The sequence below is a fragment of the Nilaparvata lugens genome, chromosome 2 (assembly GCF_014356525.2).
Source record: "Nilaparvata lugens isolate BPH chromosome 2, ASM1435652v1, whole genome shotgun sequence".
Lineage (NCBI taxonomy): Eukaryota > Metazoa > Arthropoda > Insecta > Hemiptera > Delphacidae > Nilaparvata > Nilaparvata lugens.
Genome location: NC_052505.1, coordinates 54,946,186 through 54,960,728, shown reverse-complemented (window position 1 = coordinate 54,960,728; position 14,543 = coordinate 54,946,186). Strand labels below are relative to the sequence as shown.

Sequence of the window (14,543 nt, the reverse complement as noted above, 5' to 3'; positions counted from 1 at the left end):
GAGAGAGGATGGAAGCCCACCAATTCTGAAATTTGAAAAACACTTGAGAAAGTATAGACTATCCTTGATGGCATATGCTGACTTTGAATGTCTGCTTGAGAAGAGTGACGAGGATAATGAGCAATGGATTGGAAAGGCGACCAAAGTGATTCAGCATCATAGAGCTATGAGCTACTCCACTTTGTTAGATATAAAAACTTAATGCCATCATGGTTAACAATCACCAACCTCATCCCTGAGGAACCCCCATCTACAGAGGACCTGATGCAGCAAAACACTTTATCAAAACTCTGACCATGCATGTGAGAGATCTCGATGAAGCAATCAACTACCGGTGAATAAATATGATTGCACTCTAAAAAGGAGAACGCTAGACACAATGCTGCCACCAATTGTGAAGCCTGTGAGAAACCGTTCAATGTTGGACACTGTCATATTACAGGGTTCTATCAGGGTGCTCTGTGTCAGAGATGTAACCTTCAGAGACAACAGCAAACATTCATTCCAGTGTTTCTTTACAATTTGTCAAACTATGATACTCTTCTCATCTCATCATTCCTCAACTGGGCAGTGATAGAGGAGAATTGACTGTTATTCTGAATACATCTGAAAAGTATATCTCCTTCACAAAACGAGTCTCAGGGGATCTACACCTTTGATTTATCCATACATTCCATTTCACTCCAGATAGCTTGGACAATCTGGCCACCAACCTTGTCAAATCGGCAGCCACTCCAGGAGACCTAGCCAATGTGCTTCCAGATACCGCCAACATGTTTGGAGACAAATTAGAACTTGTTTCTAGGAAAAGTGTGTTTCCATATGACTACTGTAATTCATGGCAGAGATTTGAAGAAGCAGCACTACCAGCAAGAGAGGTATTAGTAGGGGTTTTGTACTGATTGAGCCTCCATTCAACACCAAGGTCAAGGTCAAGGCCAAGGTCAAGTTCAAATTTGAGGTCAAATTCAAGGTCAAGGTCAGGTCAAGGTTGAGAGATGTTATCTCAACCACCACCCTGCCCCAACTGAATTCTCTGTTGGAATGAGCCCGGTATTTATAGTAATTTTATCCAGTTCCACAAACATGTTTGAACAGGTCTGTGGAAATTTAGAGAACTGATAACAGACATGTTTGAACAGGTCTGTGAAAATTATTGATAACGTTATACAGAACAGGATTGAGGTCAAATTCAAGGTCAAGGTCAAGAGATGTTATCTCAACCACCACCTCACCCCAACTGAATTTTCTGTTGAAACGAGCCCCATATATAGATCCCAGGAGGAGATGTTTACAGCAAGAATTTCTATTAAACACTAGGGAGAATATTTTTATTGGGTTGTGTGGCCTTATTCAATTCCCCCCCCCCACTATAAGAGGTGTGGCCTAATTCAATCCCCCCCCCAAAGAGGTGTGGCCTAATAGAATTGTTTCCATCTAGATATACAACCAAAGGTCAAGGTCAAGTCAAGGTCATCCAAGGTCAAATTCAAATTCAAGGTCGAACTCAAGGTCAAGGTCAAATTCAAGGTCATCCAAGGTAAAGGTCAATGATGATCCCCACTTGTATGAAAATGTGAAACTAGTTTCTTTATTACAAAAAAAAACTAAGAACCCATTGATGTTACAAAAAAATACAGGAATAACTTTTTTTAGTAAATTTTATAACAAATCGATAAACAGTGATAAATTTATCAAGATTCGATGAATATTAAGTGAGATATGACATCTTTCATGATTGGAGATCTCAGATTTCTTCAAGCAGAGATCGGAGATTGGAGATTAACAAAGATTTGATACTGTATTAATCAATCAATAGATAATTGAATGAATAAATGAATAAATAAATAAATACATGTTGAAAGAATGTACTCAATAGTAATGATCAAGAAGAAAATACCACTGTTGGAGGAAATAAAAATGAAGAAGGTTGTGTCTGGATCTGGAATAATCAGATGCAAAGCAATTGACTCCCTTATCACGTACACCCTGAGTAGCTTCAGAGGTGGGTGATTGATACCCAGGTGTTGCTCCTGGATGACTTCGCTCAGTCGTAATGTGGGCGGGGAAAGGAGGCAAGTCGAAGTTCCTCTTCCTTATTCTTTGTGCCTCAGCTGGCGTGAACAGCACCTCCTGGTGCTTCTGACGGCGTGAAGGTCGCTCTCTTCTCTAATGACACCACTTTGATGTAATCTTGTATCGGCCTTACGGCCTCGGTTCCGCTCCAGTGAAGTAGGAAAAGGAAGGACAGACAGGATAGGGACGGCAGACAACGGTCCGCTGTGCCCTGGGGAGAAGGAAGAATAGGGACGGCAGACAACGGTCCGCTGTGCCCTGGGGAGAAGGAAGAATAGGGACGGCAGACAACGGTCCGCTGTGCCCTGGGGAGAAGGAAGAATAGGGACGGCAGACAACGGTCCGCTGTGCCCTGGGGAGAAGGAAGGATAGGGACAGCAGACAACGGTACGCTGTGCCCTGAGGGGATGGAAAGAATAGGGACGGCAGACAACGGTCCGCTGTGCCCTGGGGAAATGGGAGGACAGGGACGGCAGACAACGGTCCGCTGTGCCCTAGGGAGATGGAAGAATAGGGACGGCAGACAACGGTCCGCTGTGCCCTGGGGAAATGGGAGGACAGGGACGGCAGACAACGGTCGCTGTGCCCTAGGGAGATGGAAGAATAGGGACGGCAGACAACGGTCCGCTGTGCCCTGGGGGAATGGGAGGACAGGGACGGCAGACAACGGTCCGCTGTGCCCTAGGTGATGGGAGGTCAGGGACGGCAGACAACGGTCCGCTGTGCCCTGGGGAAATGGGAGGACAGGGACGGCAGACAACGGTCCGCTGTGCCCTAGGGAGATGGGAGGACAGGGACGGCAGACAACGGTCCGCTGTGCCCTGGGGGAATGGGAGGTCAGGGACGGCAGACAACGGTTCGCTGTGCCCTGGGGAAATGGGAGGACAGGGACGGCAGACAACGGTCCGCTGTGCCCTAGGGAGATGGGAGGACAGGGACGGCAGACAACGGTCCGCTGTGCCCTGGGGAAATGGGAGGATAGGGACGGCAGACAACGGTCCGCTGTGCCCTAGGGTGATGGGAGGTCAGGGACGGCAGACACGGTCCGCTGTGCCCTGGGGAAATGGGAGGACAGGGACGGCAGACAACGGTCCGCTGTGCCCTAGGGTGATGGGAGGTCAGGGACGGCAGACAACGGTCCGCTGTGGTCTGGGGCTCGTCGGGCCTTTAAATACTCCCCCAAAGTGGAGGGGATGGAGTTGAGCCGCCGCCAGAGGCGGTGGAAATCGTCTCGATGCGCGGAAGATGGTGCGCCATCGGTACCTTCCTTATCTCCGCGGTCGGCTAGCGTTGCTGATAGCCGAGCGTCTTTCTTCAATATTATTAATTATTTAACAATATTTTCCGTCACAATTTTACTTTGTGACACCCCACTCCTACTTGGGGGGGTGGGGGTGTCGGAGCCCTCTATGGCACCACCTTCAAAGGTGTGAGCCATCTAGGCATCACCTTAAGAGGTGTACACCTCCCAGGCATCACCTTTAGAGGTGTATGCCACTCACTATGAGCTTCATCTATACCTGGTCCACAGGTACATATTTACATCGTCCATTTGATAATCGGACTTTTATGCGTGGCTTGCCGGCCCGTTTGCGCTTGCCTGATGTTGTGTTGCGGTGGCACAGCACTGGATCCATATTTCGAGAGGGGCCTGGTCTGGGTTCCTTTGACGGTGGGACTACTTCATTGGTAGTTGAAGACTGCGTTTGCTCTTTCACATCCATTTCAGTTGAGGAGGGTATTGACTCCTCCACATCCATGACAGTAGGGGGTGGTGTTGTCTCGTTCACATCCATGACCGTGGGGGGTGATATTAACTTTTCCACATCACTCTTGGAGTTACCACTTGTGTTGGTGGCTGGGGCATGAATTGTGGCCCGCCGTTCAGAGTCATTCATCTCATTCCTGTGATCCATCACTATGTTGCCCGAAGATGCTTGTTCTGGAATATATGACAATTCCGCCCTGGCATCAATCAAAGCATTGAGTTCAACTCCATTCAAACCAACCTGCATGAATATCCTTTTGTCGTGATCCTTGTTGTCCTGAGATTCGGATTGTACAGCTGATATTGTTGGGACTTTTGTTGTCCTACTCCCCGATAAGGGTGATCGCAACATAATTGGCTGTCTTGAAGGATTCAATTGGGGAGGATCCCACTCCACCTCTCTTGTGAATGTGTGAATATTCACTCTGTTTTTACGCATAAATTCCATGCCTAATAGCAGATCTTGTTCAAGTCCTTCCATTATAGATGCCACTAGTGGAACTGTGATTTGTTCTATGGTCACATTAGTAGTCACTTTCCCATTTAACGGGGTTGACCGTCCATCAGCTAATATCGCGCGGTGACGTGCTGGTTCTTTCCGTATCATCCCTATTTTCCGGATGACTTCATAGACCTCGTTGCTCATATAATTAGCTTCAGCACCCGTATCTAGCAAGGCCTGACACTTTTTACCGTCGATTATTACGGCAATGAATAGTCTGTTGTCTCTTGATGACTCTTCAATCACAGGAATCCTGTGTGCTGTTCGCATCACTGCTGTCTTGTTCGGAGTTTTATTCTCCTCCTGCACATCACAGACACATTTCAGTGCTCTCTTTCCGCTCCTTTTACATGGTGGGATATCGGGACAGTGTGATCTCCAGTGACCCGGTCTCTTGTATTGCCCACACATAGGTTCAGACTCACTAAGAGATGGTCTGTTACTAGTAGGGGTTATAACTGTCTCAACCTTGAGCCTTGTAATCTTTTTCGTGTCCTCAATCATGTGAACTCTCGAATTCTGTCTATTCTGTTTCTCCTCTGCTTTTATTTGTTCATACTCCCTCGCGAATTTTTCCAACTCATCAATACTATGAACATCCGATTGCCGAATATACAATTTGTACCGTGGGAGAAGATTTTTATACACTCTCTGTAATTTATTCTCGTCTGTGAGACCTCCTCGTCGCCTCATGAGTGTCAGTACATCTTCGAGAAATTCGTCAAACGATTCACCTTCCCTTTGCTTCCTTGCCTGTATCAAATTCTCGAGGTCCTCCTCATAGGTGAGTGGGTAGTAGCATGATCTGAAATCTGTCACAAAGTTGTCCCACGATTTCCACTGGTCATGACGATTACGCATCCATAGAGTAGCTTTACCAACTAGTAGCTCAGGTAGCACGACTAGTAGTTGGTTGCCAGTGAGCCCATAGGCTTGTTGTAGCTCGTCTAGCCTTTCTAAGAAGCTGGGAGCATCTGACTGGCCGTCGAATGACAGTCTCCAGCTTCTTACTTTGTCACATACCACGCCTGGGTCCATGGGTGGGGTTTGTGTTAATGTTGGTTCTGAACCCAGCTTGGGCACCTGTCGCTGAGTGGTTCTTACTTCGTTGCCTCGTGCCCCACGTTGGGCGCCAATCTATCACGTACACCCTGAGTAGCTTCAGAGGTGGGTGATTGATACCCAGGTGTTGCTCCTGGATGACTTCGCTCAGTCGTAATGTGGGCGGGGAAAGGAGGCAAGTCGAAGTTCCTCTTCCTTATTCTTTGTGCCTCAGCTGGCGTGAACAGCACCTCCTGGTGCTTCTGACGGCGTGAAGGTCGCTCTCTTCTCTAATGACACCACTTTGATGTAATCTTGTATCGGCCTTACGGCCTCGGTTCCGCTCCAGTGAAGTAGGAAAAGGAAGGACAGACAGGATAGGGACGGCAGACAACGGTCCGCTGTGCCCTGGGGAGAAGGAAGAATAGGGACGGCAGACAACGGTCGCTGTGCCCTGGGGAGAAGGAAGAATAGGGACGGCAGACAACGGTCCGCTGTGCCCTGGGGAGAAGGAAGAATAAGGACGGCAGACAACGGTCCGCTGTGCCCTGGGGAGAAGGAAGGATAGGGACGGCAGACAACGGTCCGCTGTGCCCTGAGGGGATGGAAAGAATAGGGACGGCAGACACGGTCCGCTGTGCCCTGGGGAAATGGGAGGACAGGACGGCAGACAACGGTCCGCTGTGCCCTAGGGAGATGGAAGAATAGGGACGGCAGACAACGGTCCGCTGTGCCCTGGGGAAATGGGAGGACAGGGACGGCAGACAACGGTCCGCTGTGCCCTAGGGAGATGGGAGGACAGGGACGGCAGACAACGGTCCGCTGTGCCCTGGGGAAATGGGAGGACAGGGACGGCAGACAACGGTCCGCTGTGCCCTGGGGAGAAGGAAGGATAGGGACGGCAGACAACGGTCCGCTGTGCCCTGGGGAATGGGAGGTCAGGGACGGCAGACAACGGTCCGCTGTGCCCTGGGGAAATGGGAGGACAGGGACGGCAGACAACGGTCCGCTGTGCCCTAGGGAGATGGTAGGACAGGGACGGCAGACAACGGTCCGCTGTGCCCTGGGGAAATGGGAGGATAGGGACGGCAGACAACGGTCCGCTGTGCCCTAGGGTGATGGAGGTCAGGGACGGCAGACAACGGTCCGCTGTGCCCTGGGGAAATGGGAGGACAGGGACGGCAGACAACGGTCCGCTGTGCCCTAGGGTGATGGGAGGTCAGGGACGGCAGACAACGGTCCGCTGTGCCCTAGGTAGATGGGAGGACAGGGACGGCAGACAACGGTCCGCTGTGCCCTAGGGAGATGGGAGGACAGGGACGGCAGACAACGGTCCGCTGTGCCCTAGGTATATGGGAGGACAGGGACGGCAGACAACGGTCCGCTGTGCCCTAGGTAGATGGGAGGACAGGGACGGCAGACAACGGTCCGCTGTGCCCTGGGGAAATGGGAGGACAGGGACGGCAGACAACGGTCCGCTGTGCCCTAGGGTGATGGGAGGTCAGGGACGGCAGACAACGGTCCGCTGTGCCCTAGGTAGATGGGAGGACAGGGACGGCAGACAACGGTCCGCTGTGCCCTAGGGAGATGGAAGGTAAGGGACGTACGGCAGCCAACGGGCCGCTGTACCAGGGCAGGAGGTCGGGGACGTACGGCAGCCAATGGGCCGCTGTACCAGGAGCAGGAAGGTTTGTGAGCGGAATGCTGTGGTCTGGGGCTCGTCTGGCCTTTAAGTACTCCCCCAAAGTGGAGGGGATGGAGTTGAGCCGCTGCCAGAGGCGGTGGAAATCGTCTCGATGCCCGGAAGATGGTGCGCCATCGGTACCTTCCTTATCTCCGCGGTCGGCTAGCGTTGCTGATAGCCGAGCGTCTTTCTTCAATATTATTAATTATTTAACAATATTTTCCGTCACAATTTTACTTTGTGACACCCTACCTGTTAAGCTTCATATCCCTGGCTACAATTTTTGTGGCCCTGGCACAAAACTTGAAAAGAGATTGAAGAGAGGTGATAAAGGAATAAATAAACTTGATGATGAATGCTGGGAACATGATATAGCTTATAGCAATCCTAATCAGAATAGAACAGAAGCTGATAAGAAACTAGCTGCCCTGGCTTGGGAAAGAGTCAAATCACCCGATGCTAGCCTTGGAGAGTGCTCATCAGCATACTTGGAAATGAACTTATAGAATGCCAAGACTGAAAACTTGGTGGTGGGTTGCTTCTGAGACCCTACAAAGGGTGTGTGTTGCTTCTGAAACCCTACAGAGGGTGTGGGTAGCAGAAGAGTTGAATGAAACAATAACGAAGACGGTGAATCAGAAGAGGATACAAGAGACATTGTGGAAAATTCGAAAAAATGAAAACACCATTCACAAACATAGAAAAACATAGAAAATAATATATTATGCAAGAAAGCTTGAATTACCACTACAAGGTGTCTACATGAGAGATAGTCTACCAGAAATACGACTCAAAGATCTAGGAATTGGTGTAATCAATTCGGATGATGAAAGCAGTACAGGAAGTCATTGGACATGTTATATTAAATGTAACAATACATGTTACTATTTCGATAGTTTTGGAAATTTGAGTCCTCCACTTGAATTTATGGCTCACATGAAAGATATAAAAATACATTACAACTATAAGAAATATCAGAAGATCAATGACAATTCAATAGTATGTGGTCATTTATGTTTATTGTGGATGTATAAAAAAATATGTTCTCATTAACAGCAAATCAAAACCCACTGGTAAGTGATATTTTCCCAACAGTACAACTGGAAACATCTAGCAAAATGGTGTGGCCCTAATAGATCTATATACAAACATTATAATTCCAAATATTGAGAACAATATCAATGATAAGTTTAGCTATAATGGAAAATAAGTGAAAATACCAGTAGGGTCTTATGAATTGGATGATATAGTAAATTATATACAAAATAAATTATCTGTTACAAGTGGTCAACTGAAAATCGAAGCTCATAATAATACACTACAGTGTGAGTTATATGCAGATGGAGAAATTGATATCAGTATGGAAGATAGTGTTGCTCCAATTCTTGGATTTCAACATACAAAGCTAGAAGCTAATTAATGATATATATCTACAAAACCAGTTCACATTGTGCATGTGAATAGCATCAGAGTAGAATGTAATATTGCAAGAGGATCTTATAATAATGATAGAGAGTAGGTTCCAATTGATCAACATCAGTTACAATTTTTCTTAATTTCACGTGTAAACTAACTTACCATTTAGCATTTCCATTAAATTTTTTTTTCGATTTTGAAAGCATTATTTCCAGAATAGTTGGTCTAAATTGTCCAAATAGTATCTTAATATCAGTAGTCAAGAATTCTGTACATTTATATAAGATAACATCACCATTAATACTTGTCACCATTTTTTTATGTAGAGAGAAAAGCAATCTGACTTGTGGCTTGTGGTCCATTGTAGATCTGGTACTGAAATGAGAATGAAGTTGTTATACATCTTTTTATATAGGTTGAATTGTAATCTAAAACAATGATTGAGTAATATGATAAATTGAAATTATTCCTGATTGATTTACTTTCAAACCTACAAAATAATTTCCCAATTGTTTTTGAACCTATTTCATTGTGAGATAAAAAAAACACATGAAAAAAGTTAGATCTGCTCCTGAAAATAGATTGGTTCCAATGAATATTTCAGACACCTATAACTATGCCATGAAACAATCCTGGGATGGGACAATCTGGCAATAATCTTGCATAGATTGATTATGTTTTCAAGATAGAATTATTGGAATTGGTAGAATTGTAGAAAGTATACTAACAGAAACCCATCGAACAAAGGTGTATAATCAATTAAAACATTATATCAACAAAAAATGTATCAAGTAATTTGATACATATATTGTACAAGTAAATATCAAAGACCAAATAAATGTGGAAATATATAGAGCAACAAGCACAAATGATAAAAATAAGAACAAATAATATCAAAAACAAAATATCACAGATTGGCTCACTACTTTTTAGTTCTTTAGCACAAAACGTTACCATGTGCTTTTGAATCATTAATCATATGCATTTATCTTCATGCAGCTCAGGTATCGACTTGCTGCTGCTTGACGATTCAAAAATCTCACTGTATATCTCCTTTCCAAAAATAATAGAATATAATCAATTGATAAATCATAAATCATAAATATATTAATATCCATAGATCTCAGTATATTTCTCAATAATATATATATATCTCAGGGCTTAAGGTTCAGCCTCTGATGGAAATAGATAAATCAATTCATCCAGTGAACAAGAGCTACATTATATCTTTACAAATCACTAAATAAAATCAATGATTGAGTGAGCATATGTACATTATAGGATTAAAATCTGATACTCCTTTAATCTGTGCATCTTTAGATATATAAATTTGATACAACTCTTATCCAATAAAATATATTTTTTGTACCTTTTTAATAAAGGTACAAAAAATATACTTGTAAATATACTTGTGAATATACTTGTGCAAGTTTTATAATAATTCTTAATATTTATAACCTATTCGACGAGCTAGCTTTTTATATTTGTTTCACTCGAAGCACTGAAGGCGCCCTAGCTTTATATATTTCAATAATTTATCACTCACATGCTGAGTTTTTACAAGATGTTGGTGGTGATCCGAATTTCCTGGTCGTCCTGGATTTTTGGTGGCCAAAGTTGTCCTCTCCAAGGGAATAAATAAATATTTAAATGACTTTCACTTTAATGCAGCATCACTAAGTTTTATAAAAAATTGATTAATGAATTTAAACTTTAAGTCTTTCAAAAGTACAATTTAACAAAGGGTCTTGTGCTCTACAAAATCTAGTGTTGTTCCATAGTGGCGTCTGGCAGGCATGTGGGCAGGTCCTACCCTTATTCTCTACAATCCCACTTCCGACTTACAAATTTACATATATTTAAATAATTCACTACTACACCATTAAAAGGATCGAATAGTCCATGCAAATCTACTGAATTATTACCTATATCTTAGGTATAACATTTTATAATTTCTTGGACCATATCTGATACATGAACTTAGTAGTGATAATTTACAAATTCTTATCATTCATAAAAATATTGATATATACATTTGAATTGGCTCTCTATTGCCGCTCATCCATCACTTTAATTTGATTGGTTCATGCAAATTCACTAATGTATCCATGTGCCTAGGAATATCCTACTTCCTTAATATTCTAATTTATTTTAATTTGGTGGTTTAAGTATGTTCATTACAGATAATGAATATTTTTGGAATTTATAAGTTGTTTTTCCCTCTACAACAATTAGCCACGTGCTTTCCAAAATCCTCTAGTTGAATACTATTTGTTTACAACAAATTTTTGCCAAGGTGTCTGGCTGGATTTCACATTACATGACTTGATCAATTATAAGGTCGCCAATCAGTAAGTATTTTAGCCTAACCTCAAATTTTCCAATACTTTATATAATATAATAAATAGCAAATAAAATTCCTTCCTATTTGGATGTTCCAGTTTTAGCCATGGTACCCGTTATTATCTAATCTTTCACTTCTTGTTATCACATTTGGCAATAATAGAATAGCTGTTTTACTTCAGACCTACAAAATTCTTCCAATTAGCGATTTTGCTTGCCTATCGAATTTTAATATGTTACAATACTAACTGTGATTAACAGTTTTAGTAAATTTGCATTTGCAATACCAATAAAAACTAAAACTGAAAATGAGGTGGCAGCAGCATTGAAGCCAATACTTGAGAAGCACAAAATAGTTAATTTCCAAACTGATGCAGGTAAAGAATTCTACAACGCAGCTGATCAGAATCTATTCAAAACTCATAAAATCATTCATTACAGTACATATAGTGATAAAAGAGCAGCAATTTGTGAGTGCTTCAATCAAACTCTCAAAGAGAATATGTTCCGTGAATTCACAATACAAGGTATCATAAATGGCTGGAACTACTACCTCAACTAACAACTAATTACAATAACAGTGTCCACAGAACAATTCAAATGAAACCTGTTGAGATGAGTAGGAAAAATGAGAAATATGTGCTGATGAATATAGAGAAAGCTAGCATGCGTAGAACATTCAAACAGATGGAACCAAAGTATAAGATTGGAGATAATGTACGAATTAGTTGCTACAAAAAAATATTTGATAGAGGCTTTCTAGCAAACTGGACAAATGAAATATTCACTGTACACAATATACTCCCTACCATTCCTTTCACGTATCATCTGAGAGACATTAGTAATGAAATCATTGAAGGTACATTCTATGAATATGAAATGTGAAAAACAAAATATCCTGATGTCTATCTAATTGAGAAAGTACTAAAAATGGTGAAATATATGTTGAATGGCTTGGTTTTGATTGAAAATATAATTCATGGGTTGAAGGTTATGATATGATGTAATATAATGAAAAATATGTTCAAATTCAAACAGCATAAATCAAAACTACCATTAATGAGCTTTGACAAGTATTTAAATGATAACAGGAAACTTATGTTTTCAAAAAGACACAGTGAACTCTTACCAAACTCTATAAGATGTATTGTGTGTTGCCCAAGTAATTCTGGGAAAACGAATACAGTTTCCAATTCATTATTTGCAGAGAATGGGATTAAATTCTCACACTTGAATATATTTACTGAATCACATCAGCAAGATAAGTACCAACCCTTGAAAAAGATTATGCAACAGATACCTGAAATTAAATTCAACTTGTACAAAGATAATGATGAAATTCAACAACCAAAAATTATATGCCTCGAAATTCAGTTATGATATTTGATGATATTTGTATGGAGAATCAACAAAATATTTGTAACTATTTTAGTATAGGAAGACACAATAAAATTGATTTTTTTTTTACATTTGTCAAACTTACCTCAGTATTCCCAAACAATTGATTAGGGATAATTGTAATCTAGTTGTTGCTTTCAAACAGGATAATTGTAACCTACAACATATATATCATGATCATGTATACCCTGATATGAGTAAGGGTGAATTCAGTGCATTATGTGCTCAAGCATTGAGAAATAATAATAATGAATTTCTAGTTTTGATAAAGAATGTGACACACACAATGGTCGGTACAGGCTTGGTTTTGATAGATTTGTCATAATATAAAAATGCATAAAAAAGAGTTGGAAGAGTGGAGTGTGCTACAAAAAAATATTAAAAAACTATGTGACTCAATTCGTAGAAAACATAGTGAATTATCACATAATGTAGTCAGTGAAGAAGAACACTTTCAATAACAGTTCAAACCAATATTACGGAATCATTGAAGCAATTACAACATCAACCCATTGGAAGAAAAATAAAAATAGAAAAGCAAGAGCAAGAAGGAGGAGAAAAACAAGAACAAGAAGAAGAACAAGATGAATAAGAAGAAGAAGAAGAAGAAGAAGAAGAAGAAGAAGAAGAGAAGAAGAAGAAGAAGAAGAAGAAGGAGAAGATGAAGAAGAAGAATCAGAAGAAGGATCTACAACTACCAGTGCTGATGATGATAAAAGTGGAATTAGAGGAATATTCAATTCAACAATATTCAAATATTAACATCGAATGCCCATAGAGCTAGCTATCTCCAGTGACATAGATAATTTCATGTGAGCAACAAAAAGAGGCAGTCTGTATGGAGTTCACTATAATCCTGATATTAATGAATGGCAAATTGGTAATAAAGTTGTAAAATTTTATGATAAAGAAATCCCTATTGATAACAGCAAATCATTCATGCTTACACATGGGTTATTGGAATTTTATTATTCAAAGCAGTACCTGATAAACATATTTACAAGAGAACTGATTCGCAAACCTATAAAAAATATACTTCAAATAACATCAGTTCATCTTGATAGTTTGGGTCGAGTTAAGAGAAATAATGCAGAAATTATGAGTATCATAGAAGAGTTGCGTGAAATTGGAATAATTATTGGTGGTGATTTAGTATTATAGAAAAATATACTCTAGTATAATGTCTATTGATAAATTTGGTCGATTTTAACATAATAATGAGAAGAATAATAATATTAATGTTGGAATTAGAAATTTGATTCAGAATTTTTCAAGGATTATACAATTTATCCCATTAGTTGCTCATAATATCCCAGAAATTGATCTTAATGATAATGAACAATTCAAAGTAATGTCAGACCCACAATTATCATCAAAGTATGAAAAGTATGCTGCTGAAACAGCACAACCCTGGTTCTTTAGAGCATGGTTTTATGAAAAATTCATATACAAACATAAAGTATAATATCATAATAAAAAAACAAGAGTATTGATAAATTTGGATGTCATTTGAGTAGAAAACAAGAGAAATCAAGTAGAAATCAAGAGGCTGAAGAATTAATTGAGGAGTTGGGTGGAAAAACGACCTGAGTCAAGAAATCAAGTTTTGTGTAAATTGAGGTTGAAATATTTAGTACACATCTTCATTATTTCATCAGAATGCAATAATCTTGAAAGTATTCGAACTTTATTGATCTTTTTATACTATTTTCAATGCTATTATTCACAATTAGCCAGTAGTCCAAGGCTGACTGATATTAATTGATATAAGGTTTGTTGTCTCAGGTCGTTTTTCCATAACCCTGGTTGTTACATGTTCAGAGTTTCGATAAAATTATGAAAAACCCGTATCAAGAGTAGTGATAATGATAATATATTGCTCATGATATTGGATAATAATTCTATTATAATTATTCAATGATAATTTTTTTTATTTTTTTCTTAATTATTAGACCTGTTCAAACATGTTTGTGGAACTGGATGAAATTAGTATAAATACTGTGATGAATCTTTCAAATAGATCTCATGAGAAGAGAGAAAAAATTGTGATTACCTTTTAAAATGAAAGAATTTGCTAAAGGAATAGTTAGCGACCGAGCGATAAAGCTTACTTATCAATAACTGTATATTTGATAAGAGTACCGTTCTGTACCGAATATTTTCTAGGAAAATTATTCAATAAAATTATAATTATTTTGCAAATAAAGCACAAATTATTTATGAATCGCTCACTGATTTTGAGGTTACACTTTGTTTACTATCGATCAGATGTTTTTAAAACAGTTTCGAACGCAGCTGACTGATTCAAAGTATTG

The 14,543-nt window shown here is 40.7% G+C and overlaps 1 long non-coding RNA gene across 1 annotated transcript; it reads right to left on the bottom strand.

Annotated features, from left to right (window-relative positions):
- Positions 1-8,600: 8,600 nt before the first annotated feature.
- LOC120349550 lies at positions 8,601-12,696 on the bottom strand. The gene is made up of 3 exons (XR_005570382.1): positions 11,960-12,696; positions 10,034-10,111; positions 8,601-8,862 (listed from the first exon to the last, which is right to left on the bottom strand). It is a non-coding gene; the product is annotated as an uncharacterized LOC120349550 (long non-coding RNA).
- Between the last annotated feature and the right edge of the window lie 1,847 nt (positions 12,697-14,543).